General features: G+C 47.7%; 1 protein-coding gene across 4 annotated transcripts in view; it reads right to left on the bottom strand.

Moving 5' to 3' along the window:
* The window catches only part of LOC119169143 (nitric oxide synthase-interacting protein), a 264,086-nt gene that overhangs the window by 60,212 nt on the left and 180,428 nt on the right, over positions 1 to 23,446 (bottom strand). The window lies entirely within an intron of this gene.

The following is a 23,446-nucleotide window of genomic DNA, read 5'->3' as shown; positions in this document are numbered from 1 at the left end:
GCCTTGTGCCGCTTCCAGATGTGCGTCAGTACACCATAGTAGTTACTCTCCCTTTACTAACATGGCATGAAATAAAGTCCAGCTACCTTCTATTGGGAGAAAGGGTGGTGCTTAAGTGCCTTTCCGCAGGTTGTACCGGTGGTTTGACTTGGGACCAGCCTTCTCACAGTTTTCCTGTGGTTCAGTAACCGTCTCCCTCCTTTCTAAGTCATTTCAGCGGGCAACGAAAAGTTTGAGATTGGAGACGTTAACTGGACTGCCATCTTGTCTCCCTTGAGAGTCAGCCAGCTTGAACACCAGAGGCGACACATTGGCCGACTTGGCCGACAGGGAGGCCAAGATGGACTTTATGGCATAACTCAAGACGTGGCGGCGCCAGAGGACGAGATCACCGACATTGTAGTGCACGTCCCTGTACGACCAGTCGTACTGACCCTTCTATCCAACTCGCGCTTTTGCCAAGTTTGAATGCACCACGTCGAGGGCTGCGTCCATCTGCGAACACCGTTCTACTGTGTAGACAAATGGGCTAGCTTTCGTGGCGCACGTCCCACTGCCACCCGCAGAAGGTGGTCCATAGGGTTAGGCATATCTCTCCCGAAGCAGTATCTGGTCAAACGATTGACCACTGTTCACTAGGAAAAGCCGATCTCATCAAGACAGGCTTCCCAATCCCTGTATTGCTATGCGAAGGATGTCAGCAAGGGCTTGAGGTTCCAGTTCAGCTGCTTAGTAGGATTGGCCTGTGGGTGATATGTGGCTGTTTTGCGATGCTTAATACCAAAGGTAGCACACATACCCACAAACACCTTGGCCATGGAATAAGACGCATTGTCCAGGATCAACTCCACTGGCAAGTCAAAACGGGTGAAGGCCTCGGTCAAGGCCTCGGTGAAGGCCTGGGCACGGCGGCATCACCACCATGTGGGTCGCATCTAATCCCTTCCTGTATTTTGTACAGATATTTGGCCTGGTGCACATCATCAACGAAACGTACGCTGGTGCGACGAAAGTTGCGCCGTCGCATGGGTGGAACGCCTCCGACTGCCACAAACCGACTGACAATCTCCCGGCTTTATCGTGGACAAGCCCATCAGTTTTCCAAAGCAAGATACCACCACATCACCACGTGACCAGTAGCTGGGGGACGTCATCAGCTGGTTCGGCTATAAAAGGCACTCCCGAGGTCTGGGCTGGCACTGGGCACGGCGGCATCACCACCATGTGGGTCGCATCTAATCCCTTCCTGTATTTTGTACAGATATTTGGCCTGGTGCACATCATCAACGAAACGTACGCTGGTGCGACGAAAGTTGCGCCGTCGCATGGGTGGAACGCCTCCGACTGCCACAAACCGACTGACAATCTCCCGGCTTTATCGTGGACAAGCCCATCAGTTTTCCAAAGCAAGATACCACCACATCACCACGTGACCAGTAGCTGGGGGACGTCATCTGCTGGTTCGGCTATAAAAGGCACTCCCGAGGACTGGGCTGGCACTGGGCACGGCGGCATCACCACCATGTGGGTCGCATCTAATCCCTTCCTGTATTTTGTACAGGTAAGCAAACGATACGGAAAGAGCTTTCGTTCTAGCGATCCATTCTTGGTGATGTTGCCGTGCCCACGGTTGTTCGGTTGCGGAATATGTTGCATATTGTTTGATGTGGCGTCATCTGTTAGGAGGATCCTTCTGCTAAGTGGCGATATTGAGACTAACCCCGGCCCTACTCTAGAACAAATAGCAAAGCAACTTAGTGAAATTGCAACTGACATCAAGGAAATTAAGGAAAAACGCTTGACCGATATAGACAAAAAATTAGATTCATTAGCCAACCTAGAGATAAAGGTCACGTCATGTCAGCAACAGATTGCGAATCTTGAAGCAAGGATTGATGATCTTGAAAACCAAAGCAGAAGGTCCAATATCATTGTTTACGGACTACCTGAATCGAAAGAAGAGACAAACGAGTCGCTAGAGTCCACTGTGAACAATGATATAATAAAGGGTATTCTTGAGCTAGATCCGGTGACTATTGAACGTATCCATAGACTGGGGCGGCCATCACCCGGAAAGGTCAGGCCCGTGATTCTCAAACTACTAGATTCAAGAGACAAGACAAAAATTTTGAAACAGTGTTTCAAACTAAAAAACACAGATTTTTCTATTGGGGAGGATTTCTCTGTAAGAGTACGGGAAATCAGAAGAAAACTATGGCGGAGCTGTAAAACGAATCGAGATAATGGCGATAAAGCCTCGCTAGTGTACAACAAGCTATATATCAACAAGAAGGAATACGTCTGGGACGAAGACAAAAATGATATAGTGCCCGTTCAAAAAAACGATGCCAGAAGTACCGTAGAAACCGAAATCCGTCGGCCAAATACGCGAAGCCACAAGCCGCGACAATCATAACTGAGGAATGTATTACAGACCAAATTCCTTCTGTCACCCCTCCCTATAAAAACAAAGCTAGGTTGTGTAAAAATAGCGGGAACACCTACAAACGAAAAGAACTTAGACTAGTTAACATAAACTTGCGCAGTGTCACTAATAAAATAGATTCCTTGGAAAGCATGCTCATGCAGTATGATCCCCATATTGCGGTGATAACGGAGACGTGGTTGCGAGAGGAGATTAGTGATGACGAGGTATTTCCCCCCTGTTACAACGTGTATCGAAAAGACCGATCTGCCAGAGGAGGGGGAGTAGCCATCCTTGTCAAACCAGATATCGAAGCAACGATTGCTGCTGATGTTGGCATTCTTGAATGCTTGTGCGTACAATTGTCCTGCTGGGGACATAGCTTTATCTTGTACGCATGTTACAGGCCTCCAGATGCGATCCCGGAGTACCTAACTTTTCTGAAAGAACATATGTCAAGGTTTTTTAATAAGCAAATCTTTTTGGTAGGAGACCTAAATTTGCCAAGTGTAGACTGGGAGGCGCTGACCTGTTCCCAGTTCAGTAAAAATGCTAACGCTGTTTTTGATATTATGCTCGCTCACGATCTAACTCAAATAGTCAGGCAACCAACACGCGTCCAAGGACATGCAAGCTCTATACTAGATTTGGTATTCGTAAAACGTGCTTTTTCAGGATATACTGTAGTCGTGGAACAGGGGCTTTCAGATCATGAACTTGTAAGCGTGACAATTCCTCTGTTCCAATGCAGTAGCCACCAAAAATCACCCATGCAGTATTTTAAGGATTACTCGAGAGCTGATGATGACCGTGTAATAGAATACATGGAAACTGTACTTGCAGAATTTAACGATGACGCTTTAGGCACGTGCGCTCTCTGGGAAAAATTTGTTGAGACGTGCCAATACTGTATTAACAACTTTATCCCTAGCAAACCCAAACGAACGCATAAACGTACGCAATGAATGACGCATGAAATTGTTAAACTAAAAAGAAAAGTTAAACGGCTAAGAAAGCAGCATGCGCAGCGCGCAGTTATCAAGGAGCACCAAAGAGTCCTTGCTGAAAAAATGCATCGCTCAAAAGAATACTACTTTAAAACCTTAATGCCCGACTTTATAAAGAATGATCCTTCCAAGTTCTGGAATTATCTTAAAGATAGGAAGAAACCCATTTCAAAGATTGTACTTGACAGCCGCATAGTTACAAATCCTGGCGACATTGCAAATCATTTCAACACATACTTTCATAGCGTGTTTAATGTTTCCGGAGCATTTACGTTTTCTGTAGCGTCATCTCAACCATTCGAGGTCAATTTCATTTCATATGCTGGATTGGTTTCCATGCTTGTAAACCTAAATACGAAAAAGAGTTGTGGTCCTGACGAACTGCCCAATGTCTTTCTCCGACGTTATGCCGAATACGTTGGCAAATTCCTCTTTATAATCTTCAATGCTTCCCTGTCAACAGCAACTTTGCCGCGTGACTGGAAAATGGCCCGAGTGGCGCCTATCTTCAAAAAAGGCGACAGATTATCAGTACCTAATTACAGGCCAATATCGCTAACTTCCTCATGCTGTAAACTAATAGAACACATTATAGCGAACCAGATTACAGAATTTCTTGAAACACACTCCATACTAACACATTTTCAGCACGGGTTTAGAAAAAAGTATTCGACCGTGACGCAGCTTGTTACCATTGCGCATGCATTTGCCAGCGCCCTCGATGACAACATTCAGATAGACACCATTTTTCTAGACTTTTGTAAGGCCTTTGATAAAGTTCCTCATGAGAAATTAATCTACAAATTAAATAAAATAGGTCTTCCGAAGGTATTGGTCGCATGGGTAGCTGAATACCTGAATAATCGGGTGCAGTACGTCGCCATCGAGGGTCAAAATTCGAGTCTTTTGCCAGTCACGTCGGGTGTGCCCCAAGGCAGTGTATTGGGGCCCTTGCTATTCTTGTGTTACATAAATGATATTGTAGATGTAATTGAGCCAACCGTCCAGATTCGTTTGTTCGCAGACGACTGCGTTTTATTCCGTGAAATTCATAACAAACATGATCAAATAGAGCTACACAAAAATCTAGACTACATATACAAATGGTGCAACAAATGGGGTATGATTGTAAATACAGAAAAAACAGTTTCCATGTGTATAACTCGAAAAAAATATCCCCTTCACTATGCTTACTCCCTTGGTTCTTCTACACTTAAACAGGTCAATAACTACAAATATCTAGGTGTTACGTTCACTACTAACCTGTCTTGGAATTCACACATTGAAAACATTTGTGCATCTGCTTTCAGAAAATTATGCTTCCTGAGACACAAGCTCCGCAATTCGCCATCAAGTGTAAAACTTCTGTGTTATCAATCCTACATTCGACCAAAATTGGAGTACGCATGCGTAGTGTGGGATCCCTACACCAAATGTAACATAGACAAATTGGAAAGAATTCAGAGAAAAGCAGTTCGCTTTATATATTCTAAATTTCGTCACACGGATTCTCCATCTGAACTAATGTCAGGTAACAACATTCCACTACTTCAGTCTAGAAGAAGGCAACTGCGCTTAGACTTCCTGAGTTCCTTGCTTAACCATAGAGTGGCGATTGACCCTTCATTGTATTTAACCCCTTTGTCAACCAGATATACACGACATCACCAACCAAACTCTTTTACACCATATTTTGCTAGAACAGATACATATAAATTTTCATTTTTTCCGCGAACAGTGTCTGAGTGGAACACCTTGTCTGAGTGTGACCGCCTTGCATAGTATGTATGTTTGTCTCATAGTGTATATTTGTTGATGTAGCACTGTATATATTTCCTCATCTTACTCACTTTGTTATTTATTACGTTCGTGATCAATCTTAGTCCTCTGTTTTTGTGATTCCTGATTGCCCGTCCTGCTTGGACCACGTTTTGTAGTCTGCAGTATGAATAAAATAAAATAAAACTTGTCTCATATTGCATGTGCCGCCAACTTTTGAAGAGGAAACAACTCGGCCCATTTCGTGAAGTGATCTGTGAGAGCCAGTAGAAAAACACGGCCTCTCCGGCTTCTTGGGAAAGGTCCCTTAATGATGTGCACATTTGTATGCATGCCACTAGCTGCTTCCCTATACTAGCGCGGTGACAGTATTGCCAGCTATAGCCCAAGCCCAATCTCAGTCGAATAGCGTGCACGAGCGACTATGCCCTTCAAGCAGTGCTGCCTTTTTTAACCATCAACTACTAACCCTAGAAAGTGAGGGGCGGACATGTAACATGGTTCAGCCGCTTCACAGTAAGCGGGTATTGAAACACAATTGTGGCTGCTCCAACCTAGAGGCATAAATTTATTAATAAGATGGTATTTTTAAAAAAAGCAAGCACAAAATTCCAATTGGGACCCTAAAACTCACCAGCTCGAAAGGATAGGGCTTTTTAGAGGCATTTACCAGAACAGCTATTACAAATGAGAATGTTCTGGTGAAAGGAATCACAAAAAAACTTGTCTGGTCGGATATTCACACGAAAAGTATATTTGAAGAAGAGTGTCAATCTCACCGTTCATGTGCTTTTCTATGGACGAAAAGCACGAAAAATTCGATATTGTTCCTTTTAGATTTCATTCCCCTATGTCCAGAAATATATGTGACAGGCATTCTGCCGAGATGCCTGCTGTAGTGAGAATTGCTGTATTATAGACATGCAGTGAGAGTCTTGAAACAAGCAGTGTTTCTGGAATGAACGACTTCCACTGATGAATCACCGCCACATTTACACGCCACTGATTGGCCTTTGCGTCCCGAGCCTGTGCGGAGAGCACGATTTGCCATTGAATTGACCTTCACAATAGAAGCTACGTCAGCACCATGTACAGAAACGTGGATAACTTGGGACGCACGTGCAACCTCAGTTTATTCAGCAGAATAATTCTCAGCACATGGTTGTGACTTTGATGGCTCTGAGAACAAACTGCACATGTTTTGACGCGCCGGCATGGCTAATGCTGGAGATGGACTCCCTCCGAACTCGGGACTGGCGCAGCTTGGCACAATTTATGTTGATATCAGGATGGCGCAGTAAATCTCATTTCGCACACTTTGACGCAGTTAGCACAGGAGTGGAATCACTGTTAATGCAGGACCAGAATTACAGTGATCACAACATTTGCCTGACGCATTCCCACTCAACTGGCTTTCTTCCGCAGGAGAGAGCAGCAGCATTCGTGGCGCTCCACCCAGTGCATTGTTTCGCCTCGCTTCAATGTTGTGTGGTTTCCTTTTCATTTAACATGGTGGTGCTGACGGCTGCTGCTGGCAACTCATAGTTATGGTCCACTGCTTTTCGTTGCACTGTAGTGCTGTAGCACTGCGATCTGGCGTGGTGTCTCCACTCAAAAGAACTGGATGGCGCTACAAGCATGCGCCAGTGAAGTAAGCGCAACACTTTATTTCTTTAACATAATTTGCTCAAAGTGAGTAAATTATATGATTACCAACTTCTACTGCCTGTACACAACCATAATCTGTCAAACAAGGCACATGAAACATTTGGACAGTATCCACTATGTAAAAAACAGATACCAAAACCACGAACGTGCACAATGTACGGAATGTCAACCCTAACTTATCAGATATCCATTTTAATAAATCGTGTGTCTTCCCGAATAAACTTTTGTGTTCCACTACCTCAATTTTAAGAACAAATAAGATTTTTTTTTCAAGTGAATGATTCTTCAGCCAATGCAACATAGGCTCATTTATGTCACTACACCATTGTGTTTGCATTGTTCTATTTTTTATGCAATCGGAGTGACGTATGTTTGCATTACTTGAACATGTATTATTTTTCTACTATGACTATTTTTTTTACTTTGATTCTGTGTCTTCATGCATGTAGTGTACGTTTACCTGTAATAATGCTTTTTTATTGTACGCTTTTTTAAGATCTTTCTGCTACTTAGTGTTCTCAACTATGTTCTCAATCAAGTTATTATCGCTTTTTTTCATGTCACTATTTATTTGCTACTGCCTCTAATGTCCCTCAAGTCCCTTCAAGCTGTTTTCGACAGCTTTTTGCCTGGGGCCCACCCCCTAACATTTTTTGTTAGAAAATAAAGTTAAAAGTTCAAACCAGCATTTCGTCCTGCAAGCAAGCCCACGACTACTATATTGCGGAAAAACTTTCTGCGGCAATGAAGGGAAAGCTATGAAACCCAAGTGGGTGTGTGCCACTGCTGAAGAATGTAGTCCCACAAACGCAACTATGTTTTCCACGTAATAAAAAACATTACTTTGTTTTCTACAGAATGTTGTTTCTAAGGAAACGCTGCAGGAACCAAGAGAATATTATTATTTGTTTTGCTTTATGAAGCGTCATTTTATGTTTAGATGTCTGAAAACGTTGCACGTTTTAGGTGAACCTCACAATTAAAACGGTGTCTTTGTCTTTAGGTGAGTGCTCGATGCCCTCCGGCTTTTTCCGGCTACTCACCTAAGGAGCTTGTGTCGAATTCTACTCACAAATAGCTGTGTAAGCAGACCAGCCTATGCTATGGGCTGATATTCCTCAAATACGGCCTGCATTCAAAAAGCGAGTCAAGCCAGACTTCTTTGCAGAGGACTACATGTGCTGTAGCTCCACCCCCTTCATTGCCACAAAAAGTTGTCCCCAAGTACATTTTGTTGTTGGTGAGCCAGCATTTTTTTTTTTTTCATTTCAAAACAATGCCTACTAGCAGCACTGCAAACTGCTCACCCAGACTAGAAAAGTCTTCAAGAAAGATGTTTCATGAGAAGGTACCTGGATATCGTATCAAGTTTTGCCCGTCTTATACAAGGAAATAAGCAGAGAGGTATGATTGTTAATCATCACCTGCATTTTTGTTTGCGCACTACAAAATGAACTCGAAGGGCAGGAAGAGCAAAATGTATGCTGTCACACTTTGTTCGCAATATATTTGGTCCAGGTGTTTAATCAAGAGCAGCGCCAGGTCAAACCGGGGAAGAAGAAGCGTCTGCTTCCCCGAGCAAGTCCGTGCTCACGGGCACTGGCAGCCAGGAATTGACAAAAACAGCTGAAAATAAATGTCGTTCATAATGTTTAGGCCTCGCTTCTTTCCAGTCAACCGTATGCCATTTTAAACAGTTTGGTGCCGAAGATCCAGGAACTGCTACGAGGGACCACGGAAGACTACGGAAGGCTACGAGTGAACTGAACACTATGGAGAGGCTGAAACCGAAGCGGACATCGAGACGATCTCTCAACACCAGGATTATGAACGAGGCAAGAGCTCTTCTCGGCGATGCGACAACCACCATCAATCAGCTTAATGCCATGTACGGATGTTTGAAGGGGAACAACGATGAGCTGAACCAAATCAACAGGGAGTTAGAGAGCTACATACCAGATGGAGAGTTTGAGAAAGAGTACGACACCATCCTTAAATACTGCTACGGGGCGCCACAAATGAACATTGTAGAAAAGAGGACGATGTTTAGGGCGAGCTCGTGCAGACCGGGCTCCATATTGTATGCCTGCCTGTTTACCGAAAGTAAAGGCATTTTTCAGACGCCTTCTCCCCGTAACATTTTGGTGGAGAGTGCGGGTCTTTCCACAGTCAACACCACGACGATTCTACGCAGCGGACGTTCCTTGGCTGCCTGTGCGATGCCTGATCAAGACGAACACGAGGATTCTTCGGAGACTACCCCAACCGTGCTTCGTCCAACTACGCAGCAACCAACAGCACCGCATCCAGCTGCAACTAACCGCACCATCGTCCTGACTCAACCGCGTGACCCAGGCACATTTTCGGGCAGTGACAGTACCGACGTGGAGGAATGGCTTCAGCTGTACGAAAGGGTGAGCGCTCTTTACAACTGGGATCCGACGCTCATGTTGGCCAATATTATTCTCTACCTTGACGGTACAGCTAAAGTTTGGTTTTCCAACCACGAGGAAGATATCACGAGTTGGGACATCTGTAAGCAGAAACTCATCGATCTCTTCGGCAAGCCCATCGGGCGTCGTCGTGCTGCGCAAAAAGAACTAGCGTCCCGACTCCAGTCCGGCACCGAGTCATACGTCACATACATACAGCATGTGCTCGCCCTCTGCCGGAAGGTTGATGACAAGATGCCGGAATCTGAAAAGGTCGCGCACATCCTCAAAGGAATCGCCGATGACTCCTTTAATCTCCTCGTATTTCGCAACTCATCGACCGTAGACGACGTTATTAAAGAATGCCGACGCTTCGAAGACGCGAAAAGTCGCCGTATCACTCCACACTTTTCACGTCTTCCCAACACGGCTGCAACATCAACCTGCGAGGACGCCCGTTTGGCACCAGCCCCTGCTGCTTCCGAAAATATCGTGCGCATTGTGCGCCACGAAATCGAGGCAGCATCTCCCCTGTCTGACCAAGTCGAGGCCCCTGACGATTCTCGCGCCACGATTTCTTTAATCAAGAGTGTCGTACGCCAGGAACTGGCCAACGCCGGACTTCAGACACTATGCCCCGTTAACCGACCTGACTACCGATTGCCCAGTACACCTAATATGTCCCGCGGACTGAACAACCGCCCACGTTACCGGAACCCGGCAGAATGGCGAACTTCCGATGACAGGCCGATCTGCTTCAACTGTGGACGAGTGGGCCATATTTCACGTCATTGCCGCACTTCCTGGGGTTGGCAGCCATGGTTGCATTATGCCAACACCCGACGCCCCCCTTCTGGCTCTCGGATGCCGATCTACACGGCACAAGATGATGCTTCGCCATCCAGGCCCGCCCGACCAAGCTGCTCCCCGTCGCCCTCTGGACGCATGTCCCGCTCAACTAACCGACGTCGCTCCCCCTCCTACCACCAGTCCTCGGAAAACTGACGGGCGCAGCTCCTAGAGGTGAGCCTGCTTCGACGACCCGACCCAAAATTCCTCTACAAACGATACCCGGACACAACAACTTGATTAAAGTAAATGTTGACGGTACTTCTGTGGCAGCACTCATTGACACCGGCGCTCACATATCAGTCATGAACTCCAACCTTTGTGCTCGACTCAAGAAAGTGCTCACTCCTGCTCCGATCACTCTTGTCCGAGTAGCTGATGGTGCAACACCAGCGGTCACCGGGATGTGTGCCGCCCGTGTCACTGTTGCTGGACGTCATACCACTGTTCTGTTTCACGTACTGGACCACTGCCCACATGACATCATACTGGGACTCGATTTTCTGTCGGAGCATTCCGCCCTAATTGACTGTTCTGCTGGTGTTGTTCAGCTTGTCCTACCACACGCCGTTGACCCTCCTGATCCTGCGCTGCCAAAGCTATGCTCCGCCGACTTTGTTGGCCTATCTTGTCGAGCTGTGACGTATATCGACATCTCTTCTGATCCACCTGTGGCTGACGGCGATTATGTCATTTCGCCTAATCCTACAGTACTCTGTTCGCTCAATGTTACGTTCCCCCACACCATCATCACAATGAAGAACAACGTGGCATGTCTCCCTATTGTAAACTTTGGACTTTGCCCTGAAGTGCTGCCACGAGGAATATCCCTTGCAACCCTTGCCCCGGCCGGCGACTACCACATATCGGCCCTAACAGAGGATACACTGTCATCTGCAAGTATTCAGTCGCGTAGTACACTAGACTGCATAACTGGAATGATTGCCTCTGATCTCCCGGCAGAGCATGTGTCTGCGCTTCGTGGCCTTCTTGCGTCGTATCAAGACGTCTTTGATTTCTGCGACCGACCCCTAGGTCAAACGACCGTCGTAAAGCATCGGATCAACACCGGTGACGCAAATCCAGTACACCGGCGACCCTATCGAGTTTCCTCCACCGAGCGCCACGTGATCCAGCAAGAAGTCGACAAGATGCTTGCCCGAGACATCATTGAACCTTCTTCAAGTCCTTGGGCTTCGCCCGTTGTGCTTGTGAGAAAGAAGGATAACAGCTGGCGCTTCTGTGTCGACTACAGAAATCCTAACAAGGTTACAAAAAAAGACGTGTATCCTCTGCCGCGGATAGACGACGCTCTTGACTGCCTTAGTGGAGCAAATTATTTCTCTTCCATCGACCTCCGTTCCGGGTACTGGCAGATATCAGTTGATGATCTGGACCGTGAAAAGACGGCATTTATAACTCCCGACGGGCTCTATCAGTTCAAAGTAATGCCGTTCGGGTTATGCAATGCCCCAGCTACATTCGAACGAATGATGGACGCTCTTCTTCACGGTTTCAAGTGGTCAATCTGCTTATGTTACCTTGATGACGTCATTGTTTTTTCGCCAACTTTCGAAACTCACCTCGAGCGTCTCTCAACAATTCTTTCGGTTTTCCGCAAAGCAGGGCTCCAACTAAACTCGTCCAAATGTCACTTCGGCCGCCGACAGCTCACTGTCCTTGGACACCTTGTCGATTCTTCTGGTGTTCGTCCCGATCCTGAGAAAATCCGTGCCGTCAAAGATTTCCCTGTGCCGACCTCTGTGAACGATGTTCGAAGCTTTGTGGGCCTTTGTTCTTACTTTCGTAGATTTGTGCGGAATTTTGCTGACGTTGCACGACCACTCACGGAACTACTAAAAAAAAAATGTGACTTTTGTGTGGGGACCTGAACAAACCAGAGCATTCGTTGAACTGACGAGTAGACTTACGACGCCACCGATTCTCGGCCACTTTGATATATGCGCTCCAACGGAAGTGCGTACCGACGCCAGCGGCCACGGAATCGGAGCCGTTTTGGCACAACGACAGCATGGCTGCGAGCGCGTTATTGCATACGCTAGCCGTCTTTTATCGCCAGCAGAGCGAAATTGCTCCATCACAGAACGCGAATGCCTCGCACTCGTCTGGGCAGTGGCTAAATTTCGGCCGTATTTGTATGGACGCCCGTTCACGGTTGTCACTGATCACCACGCCTTATGCTGGTTGTCGTCCTTAAAAGATTCTTGTGGACGTCTCGGCCGGTGGGCTCTACGGCTACAGGAATATTCCTACACGGTTGTCTACAAATCAGGTCGCCACCATGAGGATGCTGATTGCTTGTCGCGTCATCCAGTAGACCCAGCAGACCTTTCTGAGAGCGATGACGCTACTTGCGTTTTGGCACTTTCTGCGTTTAGCAACATCGGAGATCAGCAACGCCGTGATCCTCACCTCAGAGATATAATCCTTCGGCTTAGTGGTCCCACAAATCCTCCGTCTCTCCGTATGTTCCTGCTCCAAGATGGCGTCTTATATCGCTACAGCATGCATCCTGACGGACCTGAGCTGCTGTTGGTCATACCACAACATATGCGTCAGACTGTCCTTGCACAGCTGCATGATATTCCGGCAGCTGGTCACCTGGGAGTTTCAAGAACTTATGACCGCGTTCGACGTCGCTTCTTTTGGCCCGGTATTTACCGATCCGTCTGCCGTTACGTCGCCTCATGCAAATCCTGTCAACACCGCAAAAAACCAGCAACACTTAAAGCGGGACACCTTCAACCCATTCAGATCCCATCCGAACCATTTTATAGAATAGGTGTTGACTTACTAGGACCGTTTCCTTTATCGGCCAGCGGAAACAAGTGGATAGCAGTCGCCACGGATTACACCACTCGGTATGCCATCACACGGGCCCTTCCTACCAGTTGTGCGACCGACGTCGCTGACTTTCTTCTAGAAGACGTCATATTACACCACGGCGCTCCTCGGCAACTGCTTACCGATCGGGGTCGCTACTTTTTATCACAAGTTATCCAAGACATATTGCACTCTTGCGCTACAAAGCACAAGTTCACAACGGCGTATCATCCTCAAACCAACGGGCTCACGGAGCGGCTGAATAGAACCATCACGGACATGCTCGCCATGTATGTTTCTTCCGACCATCGTGACTGGGACACCGCCCTTCCATTTGTAACATTTGCCTATAATACATCTCGGCATGACACTGCAGGTTTCTCGCCATTTTTCCTCCTGTACGGACGAGAACCTACGTTGCCTTTCGACACGCCCCTTCCTGCCGTTGGCCACACGTCAGAATATGCCCGCGATGTGATTTCTAGAGCTCTAGAGGCACGTGAGATTGCTCGCCAGCGTCTGAGCGATTCCCAGGAACGACAACGACAGGTCTACAACGCGTGCCATCGTGATGTCCACTTCAGTCAAGGTGACACAGTCCTTCTCTGGATGCCGTCGCGGCGAGTTGGCCTGTGCGAAAAACTGACTTCACCGTACTCGGGTCCGTACCGTGTGGTGCGCCAAGTCACCGACGTGACATATGAAATTGAACCTCTTAACGCCACCAGCGCGCGATCGTGTTCTGACGTTGTTCACGTCACTCGGCTGAAACGATTTTACTCAGACCAACGAGGCACCGAGACGGTGCCTTCGCCGCCGGGGGTGATGCTACGGGGCGCCACAAATGAACATTGTAGAAAAGAGGACGATGTTTAGGGCGAGTTCGTGCAGACCGGGCTCCATATTGTATGCCTGCCTGTTTACCGAAAGTAAAGGCATTTTTCAGACGCCTTCTCCCCGTAACAATACGAAGACAACGCTAACAGCGTCATGAGTGAGCTTCTTAGCAAGCGCGACCGTATTGTTGCGGCCACGTCACCAGCACCGGAGCTTCAAACTTCATCCGAAGCGAGTACCGCTAGAGCCTCTAGTGCCAAGCTTTTTAAGCTTACTATCGCCCCATTTGCTGGTGACCTGTGCCAATGGAACGACTTTTGGGAGCAATTTGACCAGATGATTCACCGGAACGGAAACCTCACGACAATGAACAAGTTCAACTACCCGAGGTTCTTCCTAAGAGGCGACGCAGCTTCAGCTATTGTGGGCCTGCCAACCACAGAAGCTTGCTACAAAAATGCCATCAACATACTTAAGAAATGCTTCGGTAACAGAACGAGACTTGAGCAGGAGTATCTCTACACGCTTCGTATGTTGCCTTCAGTCCGTTCAAGTGACCCGACGGCTCTTCCCAAGCTGTACAACCAGGTCATCACTAACATCAGAAGACTAGAGACCCTTGGGGTGAGCAAGACATTCTTTTTGGCAATGCCGTGCGACATATTGCTACGGGCTCTACCACACAATCTCGTTTCACAGTACCATCGGTCATACGCCAATCGGGCGGCGAGCTACAGCAGTAATGAAGCCTCTAACACGGAGCTGAAACGCCTCTTAAGTTTCTTGTCTATCGCAGTGGAAAGCTTAGAAAAGAGTGAGTTCGCTAACCATCGTCGAAAAGACAGTCGTAATGAGAACGCGCAGAAGAAATCACGGCAGTCTCATAGCTCAAAACCCACGTCCTCAGTTCTCCATAACAACACAAACAGGGTACCTGAGAACTGTGTGTTTTGCAAATCGAGCCAACATTTCACGGAAGAGTGCTCGTTGGATCTCCCGCTACCAAAAAAGAAGCGCATTCTATCAGGAGACATGAAGTGTTTTCGATGCATGACAAAAGGTCACAGGACGTGTCATTGCAGGTGCAAGATTACGTGCTCTACCTGTCAAGGGTGTCATGTCACAAGTGTGCATGATCCGCAGAAATTAAGCCAGAAAGCACGAGAAACCGGCATTACAAATACTAGAATACCGGCAAGTAAGCCAAGCACCAAAATGACTATATGCATCTCTAGAGAAGAATCGACACACCCTCGAGAGTTTATCGACGAGCGAACTTCTTCAGACGTTTTGGCTAGGGCCGTAACAGATGTTACATGTCGGTATGTCAGTGCTGTCATAGACGTAGGAAGTCAGCGCACATTCGTCACACAGAGGCTATCAAAACAGCTGAAGTTGCCATGTGTGGGATCCACTATTATTGCACTGAACACTTTCGCAAGCAAGTCAAGTCGAGCAGCGCAAAGGCGACGTGTTGTGCAGCTTCGTTTGAAGAGTCAGTTTTCACACACTGAAGTTATCTTGAAAGCAATAGAAATTCCACACATATGCCAAGATATCGAAGCAAGTACAACAAGTTCACCGTTCATTGCAGAAATACAAAGAGCTGGAAAAGACATCGCTGATCAACTACTATACGGATCCGTTGTTGGGGAAGAAGGCATTAGTGTTCTCATCGGTTCCGCCCAAATGTGGACGGTGATGACAGGAGAGGTCACTCGATGCCCACGCACAACACGCTTATTGCTATCAAGTCGAAGCTGGGGTGGATGTTTCAAAGAAACACCAGCATGGCATCGGACGTTACACACTCCCGGATTATGATCTGTGTATTCAAAAACCAGTGTACAAGAGAGCTACGAATTCCTTCGTTCGTTTTGGGAACTCGAGAGCGTAGGAATAAAAGACGCCGTCGATAGTGAGAGCAAGCTCAGTCCAGCACTCCATCAATTTGAACAGACCGTCTGCCTTAGGAGCGGAAGATACGAGATGACGCTGCCCTGGAAGAAAGACGTGGAGCTCTCGGACAACAAGCAAGTGGCTATGACTAGACTTTGGAAACTTCTCTCCCGACTGTCGAATAAGCAAGGACTTTTGGAGACGTATGACACAACCATATGGGAGTACCTATGAGCGGGACATGCAGAAGTTGTCAACGGGCCACCCCTGGATTTGTCAAAAGTTTATTATATGCCGCATAGAGAAGTGATCCGAGAACACGCACTCACCACAAAGGTCCAGATCGTTTTCGACGATTCCTCTCACGCAAAAGGATGCTTTTCATTGAGTGAATGCCTGGAAAAGGGTGAGAACCTGTACCAGGATCTCGTGAAAGTATTATTACGTTTCAGAATGCACCATATAGCTCTTCTTGGCGACATTAAAAAGGCATTCTTTGAAATTTCAATCCCTGAGAAAGACAGAGATGCCTTTAGGTTCCTCTGAATTCGAGAGAAGAAAGCACTGCATTTCTCAGAGGCGGATATTCAAGAGTGCAGAATGACGAGAGTGCTATTCAGAGTGATCTGCAGTCCCTACCTACTGACGGCAACTATACTCCACCATCTGAGGAGCGTGCATTCAAGCAAAACCAGAACCGCAAGACTTCTCAGTGAATCATTCTACGTGCATGATCTAGTGGCTGGAGCAGAGTCAGATGAATAAGCACTTCCAATCTGCAGAGAAGCCAAAAAGGTTATGCAGCAAGCAGGAATGACACTGAGGAAATGGACGACTAACTCGGATGGATTGATTATCGCATTAGAGCACGAGAAACATACCGCAGGCAAGGAATTGGCTATCCTCCATAAGACAAGTGCGAAAAAGTACTTGGAATTACATGGAATCCACACATGAATAATTTCACATTTTCTTTGAGGGGCCTTCTCGATTTTATGAAAAAAAAACGTGATACAAAGCGGTTCGTTCTACAAGCTGCTTCCAGAATATTCGACCCCATGGGATTTGTTGTGCTATTCACCATTGCTATAAAAATCTTCTCCCAGAAGTAATGAACACGTAGAATAGCATGGGATGAGCAGCTACCTCCAGATCTTCAGGATGAGTGGCGTGAATGGATGCATCAGCTACCACTTTTGCAGAATGTTTCCATGCCGTGCTATCTTGGCAGCGGAGCCAAATCACCCACATCACCCAGAGAGCTACAAGTGCATGTATTTTGCAACGCAAGCCCTTCGGCATACGGTGCAGCGCTTTACGTCGTACCGAGCTGTTCAGCGAAGCCCGAATTGCTGATCGCAAAAGCCCATGTAGCACCTATCAAGACAATGACACTACCACGGCTAGAGCTTCTATGAGCCTTAATTGGAGCAAAGCTACTTTTCTATGAGTCAAGTGCACTCACGGGCTTCGAGATCCACTGTACGTTGTGGTCGGATTCCACAATCACACTTTCCTGGATTAAAGGCGACATAACGAAATGGAAGCAGTTCGTGTCGAACAGAGTGAAAGAGATTAGGGAAAAACCAGATCCTTCTATGTGGAGGTATTGCCCTGGTCATGTGAATTCAGCCGACCTGTTCACACATGGAGTTTTTATGGAGAAATAAGACTGGCTATGCAAATAAGAAGACTGATGGCCTCAACCACCGTCAGAAGCTATCAGCACCGACGACAGGATCTCTTTTGAAATGATTGCCGTGCACATTGCGATGTCCAGTAAGACAACGTCGGTACCAGTCCTGGACATAAACAGTTACAGCAAAATTTAAAGGCTACTCAGGGTCACGGCCTGGGTATTCAGATTCATTGAACGCTGCCGAATGAAAATCACAGCGCACGCTGGATTTCTAGTAGCTGAAGAGATTGCTAAAGCTGAAAATTATTGGATCAGGCATGTGCAGCAACCATCCTTCAGAGAAGAAATAAGCTCAATTCGGAAAGGCACAAGTGCAAAGGAGGACTCTATAATCAAAGACCTCAACCCGTTCTAGGATGACAACAGTAAACTTCGGGTCGGTAGACGCTTGTTACACCTTAAAGCATCTGAAGAGGTAAAACACCCAGTCATCCTCCCGCACAATCATCGCTTTTGCACATTATTGACAGTATGAGCACACTGCAAAACTTTACATGGAGGCGTGAGAGACACTTTGTCACAGTTAAGAGAGCAATACTGGATCTGCCGGGCATGAACACTGGTGAAGAAAGTGATACACGGATGCTATACGTGCAGATGCTTCAGTATAAGCCCAGGCGACGCTCTAACAGCTTCTATAGCACGCCATTGTTTGGCAACAACGAACCCATTCGAAGTCACTTGAGTCGACTTGCAGGACCACTCTTTGTTGTGACTACAGTCGAGCCGCAGAGAGCAAATGCTACACAGCACTTTTCGTATGTGCTACATCCAGAGCAGTCCACCTGGAACTGGTTTTGAACCTGACCTCAGACGCCTTGCTTATGTGTTTACGACACTTTGTAGCATGAAGGGGTCTCCCTCACGTAATTTATTCAGACACTGCAAGAACTATAAAAAAGACGTCGAGACTTGGAGAAGCTCTGTCTGATGGTTTCCCAAGAGGACGTATCAGCATATTTGGGTCACAAGAGGATCACCTGGAATTTTATTCTTCCCAGCGCTCCAAGGTGAAGCGGACGATGGGAGCGTCTGGTCTGGACTATCAAGCTTGCACTGAGAAAGGTTCTCAGCAAAGCTTGACTTAACTTTGAGGAGCTGACTACTGTGCTATCAGAAGTGGAGGCGGTTGTGATCTCGAGGCCTCTCACCTACATCGAGTCTGACAGCGGGAAACCTTGTTCGTTAACCCCAGCAGACCTCATTATTGGAAAGAAACTTACGGTGCTACCACAGGGCGGCAATGACACGCCAATGAACCTAATGCACATGGAAGCTTTACGACGGCATGCATACAGAAAACGGCTAAGTGAAAACTTTTGGAACTGGTATACAAAAGAATATCTGCTTCAACTTCGATCAGCGCACTTCTCGCGTTCTGGACCCACCAAAAGAAGTTTAAGCAGGAGACATCGTCATAGTTCATGAAGAAAAATTACCCCGACAAATGTGGAAACTTGCAAGGGTTTTGGAAGTCTACAGAGGAGCTGATAACCATGTCCGTTCGTGCAAGATTTAACAACAGCGAGGGGTTGTTACCACAAGGCCGATAAAAAAACTTTATTCGCTCGAGCTGAACTAGTGATTTGGCGGCCGGGAGTATGTTTAATCAAGCGCAGCGCCAGGTCAAACCGAGGAAGAAGTGTCTGCTTCCATGAGCATGTCCGTGCTCACAGGCACTGGCAGCCAGGAATAGACAAAAACAGCTGAAAATAAATGTTGTTCATAATGTTTGAACCTCACTTCTTGCCAGTGAACTGTATGCCATTTTAAACACAGGCTTTCTGTGTCTGATTCTGCAGTGGCAGATGTCTTGAGTGAGGTCCCACTGTAAGTGTAGCATCAACAGCACTGACATCACATAAATCGGCAGATATTATCATGTTTTCTCAGTAGCGCAGGTACCATGCTTCATGAATTCACTATGTGCTACCCTATCGAAAAACCCAATGGAACTATCCCAGTGCGATAGATAATTATTGGACCAGTGTGGCACAGGTAACTGGGAGGATGATACACACTTGATGCTGGCACACGTCACAACTTTGTTGAGCCGAAATCAGGCTTTCAAATTGCTTCTGAAAATTCTGCTCATAGCCCGATCGAAATTTTCACAATAACAGCAACAAAAAAACACAAAAAAAACAATGAGTGAGCGAGGTTCGAATCGTCGCCTAACACTGTAATGTGAAGCTACCACTACACTACTCTTCAAAGGCGGAGCATGGTGTTTTTATTTTACACCTGATGCCTTTTCATCACCCAGTTTAAAAATGCTGTTTTCTATCTCTCAGTGCTCGCATCAACTGATGCGAGCACTGAGAGCACTTATAGGTGGGCAAGGTGGCAGCGCGTCTGCAACTATGCGCTACAAGCCTTTTCTGTTTCTTATACAGATCCTGACCCTTGGTTGGATCACGCATGCGTCAACGGAGGGCCATATCTGCTCATCTTTTGACCTCAGCCATGGTAATCATCGCATAGACAGCGCCGTAAAGATGAACGAAAATTCCTGCTGTTATATGGAGCCACCTTCACTGGAACTGCCCATCCTACCTGCTGACTTCCATGTCACCTTCCGGGGAGCGTCATCGACGGAGAACCTTATAAATTCGCCGGCTTGGTCCTGCAGCTCCAGTGGGCAAGGTGGCAGCGCGTCTGCAACTATGCGCTACAAGCCTTTTCTGTTTCTTATACAGATCCTGACCCTTGGTTGGATAATGCATGCGTCAACGGAGGGCCATATCTGCTCATCTTTTGACCTCAGCCATGGTAATCATCGCATGGACAGCGCCGTAAAGATGAACGAAAATTCCTGCTTGTAGCATAGCCATGGTGTGCGCATAGCAGCGCCGGACCAGCAATGTGTCAACGTAGTCAGCAGAATGAAAAGAACGTTTATTCAAAAGTGTATGACGTATTTATAGGCAGCGTAGTGTTAGTCAGATAACGATGCGCACGTGGTAGTAACAAAAGTCCGATGTGGTGCAGGCAGCCAGCTGAGGCGTCAACAGGTGCGCGCACACACACACACAGAAACCGCGAAGACACAACATTCCTTCCCCCTTAGAATTAAAAGCGTTGTACTGTCTTGCGTTCTCTTGTTGAACGCCTGAGGGCTTGTTAGGCGACACCGGTACTCATCGGGACGGCCGTGATCTTCGGTGATGCACGTTGTGCAGAACCAGCATCATTAGGGATGAGCCGAGAAGACATGCCTGCATTCGAGCTTACCGCTTCCGGAGGCGATGGTTCCGTTGCTTGGTCTGACTCGCTGGGACTTGTGGCAGTTGTTACTGGTGGCGAGTCCTGTCGCGGGCGAAGTTGATCAACATGCCGCTGGACGACCCCGTACGGAGTGTTCACGGTCACCATTCTCGCTCCAGACGCCGCCTTCACATTGCCAGGCGTCCATTTGCTCCCCACACCATAATTGCGGGCGTATACGTCACTTCCTGGTAGCGGCAGCCAGTCCTCTTGGTCTTCTTTTGATCCTGTAAGGGCTGGAGGAAAACATGTGTCCAGCCGTGAGCGTATTTGGTAACCCAAGAGCAACTCTGCTGGGGATTTACCGCACTTTTGTGGTGTCCTCCGATAGTTAAACAGCAAGCGTATCAGATTCTCCTCTAGCTTTCCTCTCCTCATTTTTCGAAGGCCATCTTTTATAGTACGCACTGCCCTTTCCGCTGCACCATTAGACTAGGGGTGGTAGGGCGCACATCGGAGGTGCACTATGTTGTTGTTTGCTACGAATTCCTCAAAATCATGGCTGGAAAACTGAGTCCCGTTGTCGGACACGATTGTGCGTGGTACCCCAAACCTGCTGAAAATGGCACGTAAGCAGTTAATGGTGGTTTCTGTTGAAGCATGTGACAGAGGTACGGCTTCGAGCCATTTCGTGTGGGCGTCAACTATGACGAGTATCATTTTTCCGCCGATCGGCCCCGCGTAGTCAATGTGAATGCGGGACCACCTTTCGCCGGTTTCTGGCCACTTGACAACGGGCGCCGCGGTTGGCATCGGCAAATTTTGAACACAGTTCTGGCACTGAGTAGACACCTCTTCAATATTTCTGTCTAGGCCTGGCCACCAAAACAAAGAGCGCGCGACAGATTTCATTGCCGGCGAACCCTGGTGAGTCTCATGTAAAAGCTGCAGCACTTGCACTCTTGCTTCGGCTGGTATTATGACCCTATTGCCCCAATAAACAAGGTCATGTGCAACGGATAGCTCTAGCTTACGGTCAAAAAATGGCAGTATGTCCCTTGCCAGCCCGTTGGCGTGTCTGGGCCACCCATGTAATATGTACCGTTTGACTTTTGCCAGGACAGGATCCGAAGCGGTGAAAGCCTTCAGCTCACGCGTTGTCACGACACCGTTGTTCAGCTGGTTTAGCGAGAGTACATATTCGGGTGGCTCACCATCTTCGTCAGTTTCCGTAGTTTGCAGCGGCAGGCGGCTTAAGGCATCAGCATTCAGCATCTGTCGTCCTGGGGCGTACTGCAGCTGGTACTGGTAGGCCCCCAGCTGAAGCGCCCAACGTTGGATCCGGGCAGCGGCCATTGTGGGCGTCTGCCTGTCTGACCTCAACAGGCCCAGCAACGGTTGGTGGTCAGTCACCAAGGTGAATTCCCGACCTAGAAGGTAGTCCCGGAATTTAGTTACGCCAAATACCAGTGCCAGTGCCTCTCGCTCGAGCTGTGAATAGTTGCGCTCCGCCTGTGTTAACGTACGCGAGCGAAAGCCGATCGGCCTGTGGACGTTTCCTATCGTGTGAAACAAGACCGCGCCCACTCCGTATGGCGACGCGTCGCACTCAAGTTTTAGTTCCTTCGAAGGGTCGAAATGGACGAGAACCTTGGCTGCTTTGAGGCTTTCCTTAGCCACCTTAAACGCAAGCTCTTGAGGCTGTTCCCAGTGCCAGCGCGCATTCTTTTCCAGCAGCTGATACAAAGGAAAAAGTGTGGTCGACATGTTAGGCAGAAACCTCGCGTAGAACGTGATCATTCCCAAAAAAGACCGCAGTTCGCTGACATTACGGGGGCTCTGCGCCTGCATGATAGCATTGAGGTTTTTCTCTGTCGGTTGAAGCCCATCGCGATCGATGCGATGCCCGAGATAGGTAACTGCTGGGCTGCGCAGCTTGCACTTATCGTGTCTCAACTTTACGCCTCTCTCTCGAAACCGCTTCAAAACGTTTTTCAGCCTTTCACCACTGTCGCTTGATTTTTCAGAAATGAGCACATCGTCAAGGTAAGCTTGTGCACCCACCAGACCAGCTAGAACCTCATCCATTTTTCTTTGGAATATCGCGGGTGCAGAGGCTATTCCGAAAGGCAGTCGGTTGTAGCAAAAAAGCCCTCTTGGTGTGTTAATGACGCAAATTTTCTTTGCCGACTCATCCAGTGCCACTTGATTGTATGCGTCCCGTAAATCCAGTGTGCTGAAACAATCCCCATCGTGTAGTTGCGCAAACATATCTTCAATGATAGGCAAGGGATATTGTTCAGTGGCGCATGCGGGATTCACTGTGGCCTTGAAATCACCGCAGATTCTCACTGCGCCGTCTTTCTTAAGAACTACGACTATAGGTGACGCCCATTCCGAGTGTGCCACTGGTGATAACACGCCTAAGGACACTAACCGATCAAGTTCAAGTGACACGCGGTCGCGTAGCGCATATGGAATGGGTCTGGACTTACAGAACTTAGGTACGGCACCTTCTTTCAGGTGCAGACTGACCGGAGGGCCTGTGATGAGCCCCAGTTCCTCGGAAAACACGTCGTTGAAGTCGTTGAATATGCTATTCACACTGGGCTTCCCCGTTTGTTCTGTGGGCTCAGAGTCTCCTGCAACGCGAACCACCGGAGCACCAGCGGCGTTCAGCAGCTGAATTAAATCTCGACCACAGAGGCTTGGTCCCGCACAGTCTAACATGGTCAGCGCACACTCCGCCGTCACTCCCTTATGAGAAACACTGAGCGCAAGCTCCCCAAGCACTGGCAGT

Source organism: Rhipicephalus microplus, chromosome 2 (genome assembly GCF_043290135.1).
Source record: "Rhipicephalus microplus isolate Deutch F79 chromosome 2, USDA_Rmic, whole genome shotgun sequence".
NCBI lineage: Eukaryota > Metazoa > Arthropoda > Arachnida > Ixodida > Ixodidae > Rhipicephalus > Rhipicephalus microplus.
The sequence above is the reverse complement of the archived record's forward strand: the minus strand, read 5'-3'. Positions and strand labels throughout refer to the sequence as shown.